The sequence below is a fragment of the Parus major genome, chromosome 3, assembly GCF_001522545.3.
Source record: "Parus major isolate Abel chromosome 3, Parus_major1.1, whole genome shotgun sequence".
In the NCBI taxonomy this organism is placed as follows: Eukaryota; Metazoa; Chordata; class Aves; order Passeriformes; family Paridae; genus Parus; species Parus major.
The window spans coordinates 11,866,280-11,872,491 of NC_031770.1; positions in this window are offsets into that span (position 1 = coordinate 11,866,280).

A 6,212-nucleotide genomic window follows, 5' to 3' on the forward strand; every position below is an offset into this window, starting at 1 on the left:
TCACTGACCCAGATATCTTGGTATCACAGCCTCATCTCATCAGTCTCTGCTGAGCTGCTGAATTTGCTTCATTTGCCAATTTTATCTGCATCAACTCCCAGAGCACGACTGAAAACAGCAGAGTTCTGGGCACAGTCCTGCTCTTCATGCCACCTCACCAGGGCTGTGCTGGTTTTCCCTGACTGGTTTCTTCTTGATATTTGTCAGGTAGGCAGTTCTTAACCTGTTTATTCATGCTTTATTGATGCTACATAGTACAACATTTTAAACCCAAATATCATTTCATAGTAAGTCAAAAGCGCTCTGATGATCTAAGCCTATTACATCTGGACAGTTCCCTTTATCAACAAAATCTGTAATCTCATCACAGAGTGAAATCAGGTTTGTTTGACAAGGCCTATTTTCCATGAAAACAGATTGATTTGCCTTGTATTCCCTTTAATTCCTCAGAGAACAGATCCTGTAGGGAGATTTCTACAGCAGCGTCCTGGATTGATGTCATTTATCCCTTTCCCTCTGCTTGTGGTTTTACAGTTTTGTCAAATTGTTGCTAGCCTGTACTGTGCTGTGCTGTGCTGGGCTCTGCTGCTCTGGGAAGACAGAACCAGGGATTTCTCAGGAACCAGAGTCCCAGCTGTGCCTCAGAGCAGGGGATCCCATGGGAAGTGGCTTGAAGGGAAAAGTGGCTTAGGTGAAGGTGATGGGTATTGAAGGACAGCGTCCTCCAGGTGCAAGAATGAGACATCCTGATGTTGATGACCCACAGGGAATCCAACCAACCACATCAGCCAAAACATAGGAATCATGAAGCAGACCAGGAAATTCTCTGTATCTTCATCCCTTAAAGAGGGAAAGTTTATAAATGTTCTCAGTCTCCTGGACTGGGCAAGCCAGAAAAACCCAGATGAAGGATGGGACTTTGATGGAAATCAATGCTTTAAGTAAAATTTCATACTGTGTCACTTCAGTTTGCTTTTTTTTTTTTTTTTTTCCCAAAAGGAATCCAATTTTTACCCAGCTTAATTAATGGAACAGTCTGATGTGTTATAACCCTTTCTCTTTGCTGGTGGGCTACCAGAATTTCCACAGCCTGGGGAGGGAGAAAGGGACATTAGAGGGGAATGTCTTGCAGCAGTGCTGTGCTGGAGGCTGGGACAGCTGTTCATGCAGGGCTAAAATGCTTTTGCTGCTCAAGTTCACGTGTGGCTTGATCAGGTGGGCTGGGTCAGAACACCTCAGAGTGCTGAGATCCTGCCAAGCTACAGAGGTGGGAATGTGGTAGATGGAGAGGTTCTGCCTCCTACAGGTGGCCTCAAAGTCAAAGGAAGGTTGGAGAACATGAAGACGTTAACAATATATTTTATTGTGTTTTTTTTTACAGTGGAATGGGTTTGACTGGAAATTTTCATGGCACGTTTGCTTACGTGTTGCATAGGAGTGGTAAAGCAGAGGAGGAAAATGATGAAAGGTTTCACAGCACAGTCTGAGTGGCTCTGGAGTCTGCATTTTCTGGGTTTCTCAGACTGAAAAGTGGAAACTCAGCATGTCTAAGTGTCAAAGGGACTCATCACAAACTTCTGTAAGTGCAAGAAGGTTTGCAACCCAACTAAGCACCTCACCCAAGTAGGCTCTTGAAGGACTTCTTGTGACTCTCAGCACTAAATAAAAACCTGCTGGGGAGGCAACTGCAACAGTAAATCCTCACAGCAATCAGAGCTGGTTGTTCTTCATCACAGGAATTGTGACAGAGGTGTGTGGTGTGAGAAGAAATAGATAAAGATGAAAAAACTTCTTTTTTAAAATTTTAAATGGTATGTAGAAGGTAACTTTACCATTCCTTTGTCATTCTTTGCTTATTTTATTTGGCAAATTCTGTTGTCCATTCACATCCACTTCAAGCTTTATCCTCAATAGCTTCATTTCCCTGTGTCTTTTTTTTTACCTTTAAGAAACAAAGCATGACAGAACCAAGATGAAGCCAAACCTCCTGGTCTCGGTAACTTTGCAGCCACAAATTTTGGAAAACATGAGTCCTTAATATTCCTTTAGCATTTAAACATAAAATAAAAAACTAACCAAGGGAGTCCAATTTTTAATTTGAAATTAAGTTAGAAAATTAAATGCAACTTTTTTGGCCTAGCTTTTCAGCTGCTCCATCAGAGTCATGTACTAATTAGTAGGAGCTGTAAAACTCTGTTTCTCTATAAAACCATATAGTTCTATTAGCTGAAGTTTTAAATTATACTTATTGCTTCATTTGCTAAAAATACATACATATATATATATATATATATATATATGTACACAGATACACAGAAAGTGTGATTATTTCAAGAAAATAAGTTAATTTCTCTGTAGCCTTATATTCTAATACAATTTATGTGTCCTGGGAGATAAAAAGATTGACTCCTGTGAATGGATTTTTACAAAATAATGTAGGTATGACTAGCCATTGTCTTAAAGAGTAAAAAGAGCACAAGTGAATCAAAATAAATATTTTAAAGTTGTCTGCAAGTGTGAAATGTTTGAATTTTTGAATTTTCAGCAAAAAAGGATGCTCAGAAGCTCCCTGCAGTTTTCCACACAGAACTGATGGCTGAAGAGATCCAAGACATCAGGCAAATTGATGTTTCTTTTTTCTACCAGATTGGCAGGTGTTGCTCACACAAATCAGCTTCTCCCCACCTTTTTGCCACAGGAGGGAAGGCTCAACAAACAGAGCTTGTTCTCTGCCCAAAGGTCCATGAGGGCTGGTGGCAATGGATCCTTTTCTGTTCTGCTGTGGTGGGATGGAGCCCAAGGAGAGCAGGTGAAAGCCACAAGCTCTCTGGATGAGTAGGACAGACACTGCTTCCCAATGCCTTTCCAGCTAGGTGGAAAGTGATCATGGAATATTATGTTTTCATAACAGAGGGGCCAATTTTTTTTTTTCCAAAGGACTAAAACCTTACTAAAAAAACCCCAAAACCCCAAACCCAAACAAACTCAAAAAGTGAAAAACAAAGGACAAAAGGTATCATGGTTTAAACTTTTTCTCACCAGGCACTCATATCCTGGTTTTGTGGTTTGAGTATTTGGCTATCCAAGCTCCATGCTGGTGTATTCAAAACTTTCTTATGCTGGTGGCATTAAAGGCTTTTTTGTTGATGCAAACCAAAACAGTGGAGAAAATCAAAATAACAGAGGAAGAAAGATAGAAATTAATTCTGGAGAAAGGAGTAAGGTATAGAAAGAAGCAGGAGATGCTGGTATTTCAGCTCCTGTCTGTAGCTGAGCATTTCAAATTCATAAGCACTCAGCTGATATTCCACAAACAGAAGTACATTTCCTTTCACTCAATTTTTGAATTCTCCAGAGGTAACAAGTGTTGCAAATAGTCTCTGGGTTTAGTTCTATTGTATGTGGTGAATGCATACAGCACACCCACGATGAAGCAGAGAAACTGAAGTCAAAGCAGGATCTAGTTACACATTCAAGATGTATCTTCTGCTCCCTCCAATATATTCATTACCTGGTATTGTTCCACAGCTGCTTTCATCAAGAGACAGTGTACAATAATAGTAAATTGGCATCTATAGGGTTCTGCAGAGCTGCTAAATCCCTCAGCATCTGCTGAAAGTCCTTTGGAAAGGGTGAGTCTCACCATTTCTCAGCAGACTGGGTGTAGATGGAGCCAGTGTGGTAGAGGCTGTTCCACTCCCAGGAGCAGCTGGAAATGCACTGTAGCTGCTGCTTTGTCCAAAAAGCTGTGGTTAGAAGGGGAAGCACTGACGTGTCCCATTCACCTGTGGGTGACGGCTGCTGGGCCTGCTTGCCCCACACCTGGGTTGGGATGGGAAAGGACACCTAAACCTTGGGACAACTGGAGTCTGGGACCTCAAAAAAAAAGGATTGCCAGGGAAGATACAGAACTTATAAAGAATAGTGCCTGCCTGGAGTTTGGTGATGAAAAACTTTTGCAAAAAGACATCTTTGTGAGCACCAAATCAATGAGCTCATGGATCACATGTGAGGAACTGGGAGAAGACTTCTGCCCCTGGCCAGTTTTGGTTGGAAGGTGTGTGCATGATTTTCAGGGTGGCTGTTTTTAGGTATTGTAAGGGTGCTGTCTGGCCACAGCTCCACTTTTCATGGCAGAAAGCCTCATAAGGTAACTCCTGGTAGACTGGTGATAGGGGTGAGGCAGACAAACTGTTGGAAGCACATTTGGCTTTTCCCAAGTGAGGAGAAGCAGGAGTAACCTGTAAGCCAAGAGAGCCTGGGAGCACCTGCTCTGAGTTTCTGCAGGGTGTTTTGCCAGGAGAAACATCTCCTTACATTTGTCTCACCTCTGGCCCAGCACCCAGGCCCATGTCTGCCCCAAATATCACTGAGGGGACACGAAACTTTGTGCCAGCTGTCTGTACAAGGCTGGGAAGTGAAAGTAAATCCTGCACCTAATCCTGCCCAGAAGTATCCTCATGGAGGGAGCTGTAGAGCTTAAAAAGGTGTTCAGTCACAGCTTTTCTTGTTAGAAATCCTTCCAGAAATAATTCTTCTGACACACCTGGGAGCCGTGACTCCCATTCATTCAACTGAGAGCCCCTCCCCCTTGGAGAATTCCCCATTTTCCAAAAGCTGGAGAAAGAGCTTTTTTTCTCCTCCAAGACAGGCAGATCATATTAATATGTGAACATTTTAATTTATGCATCTGATTGATATTATTCCGTAATTAAATTATATTCCCATGGTGCATATAACATCAGGGTTGTAGTAATACAAATAATTAGTAATTAACTCTAATCAGATCAATTAGCAAATGCCAGATTCCAGATGAATAAGCTGACCAACAGTGTCTGTGGTGAGGAAGGCCAAGAAAGAAGGAAGAAAAGATAATTTGTGTTGATGGATAAGGGAGGAAGTGAAAATAACAGGAAATTCATTTTCAAGAGAACTTTCCTGCCAAACAAAACAAGAATGTAACCTTCAAAGATGCTCTGGGCCATGGCCATGGGCCTGTTAGAAGACATTCCACTCTGACCTCTCACACTCTGCCCTGAGTCCCTCCCAAAGGCCTCTTACGTTGTTTTGGTGCTGGACTAAAAGAAGGGCCAGTCCAGAAGCAGACACAGGGCACCTTCAGCCAACAGAACATTCCTCAGCTGCTCCCCAGCTGACAATTCCTTGGAGATGACAAGTGATGATGGCATGCCAGTGTCTTCCTCAAAATGCCAGTGGCACCTTGGCCTGGGAATTTGGGAATGGTTTCCCACTAATCTCCAGGCAACTGCAAGGGGGCTTAGGACAACTAACACAAGACCATGGAGAATTTCTCTACACAGAAATGAAATATAAAAATCTGTGAATGGGACTTCCTATCTCAGAGGTTAATACTGCAGTCTGAACAGTTTTTATTAGCTCAAACCAGAAAAATATTGTGTCTTGCCTGTTCTTTCAAAAAAAAAAAACAAAAAACAAAAAGGTGTTTTTAACAATTTCAGTTTGGATCTGTCAAACAAAGTCAATTAGAAAATTCAAGATGTGCTCTTGCCAGCTGAAATGCACTTGGACCAGTATCAAATATTTCAGACAAATAATTTAAAAAGAAAGTACCTGGTGTTGCATCTCAAAAACATCAGTGTGAAATATTCTGTGATTGTGAAAGGGTTTTGATTTTGATTTTCTCGATTATAAAATGTCCTTGAAATGAACACTTTCCTGCAGCCAAACTTCTCTGTGTTTAAACATTATTTTGTGATGAAAAATGTTCTTAGCAAACACAAAATGATTGCTGCTGTGTGCCAAGTTAATGCCAACAGGTTCCTTTCTTCGAGGGCAGCAAGAAAAGAGAGGTGTAGTAAATTGTCACACTTGCTACAGAGTTGGTTGAAGTCAGTGATGAATTGATGATCAAGAACAGGGCTTCCTGCTGATCCTGCACCTGTCTTGAGCAAGGGCTAACAACAAAATGATCTCTGGGGTAAACAAAGTGTTTATTTAACCTTTTGTATCAACCATAAATGCTGACCAAAAGTAACCAAGACCCTCATTAAGTGTTATTTGCTTATTAATTCTCATTCCCGTTAGAATGCAAATGAAGAGAAAAGAGGATATGCCTTACACGTATGACCTCTGCTCCAGCCTGTGACATACAGCTGTCATTCTCCTTGGGAAGGACTAAACATTGTTGCATAAAAAACAGGGGGTTTCACAGCAAAGAAAGGAAGAGAAGA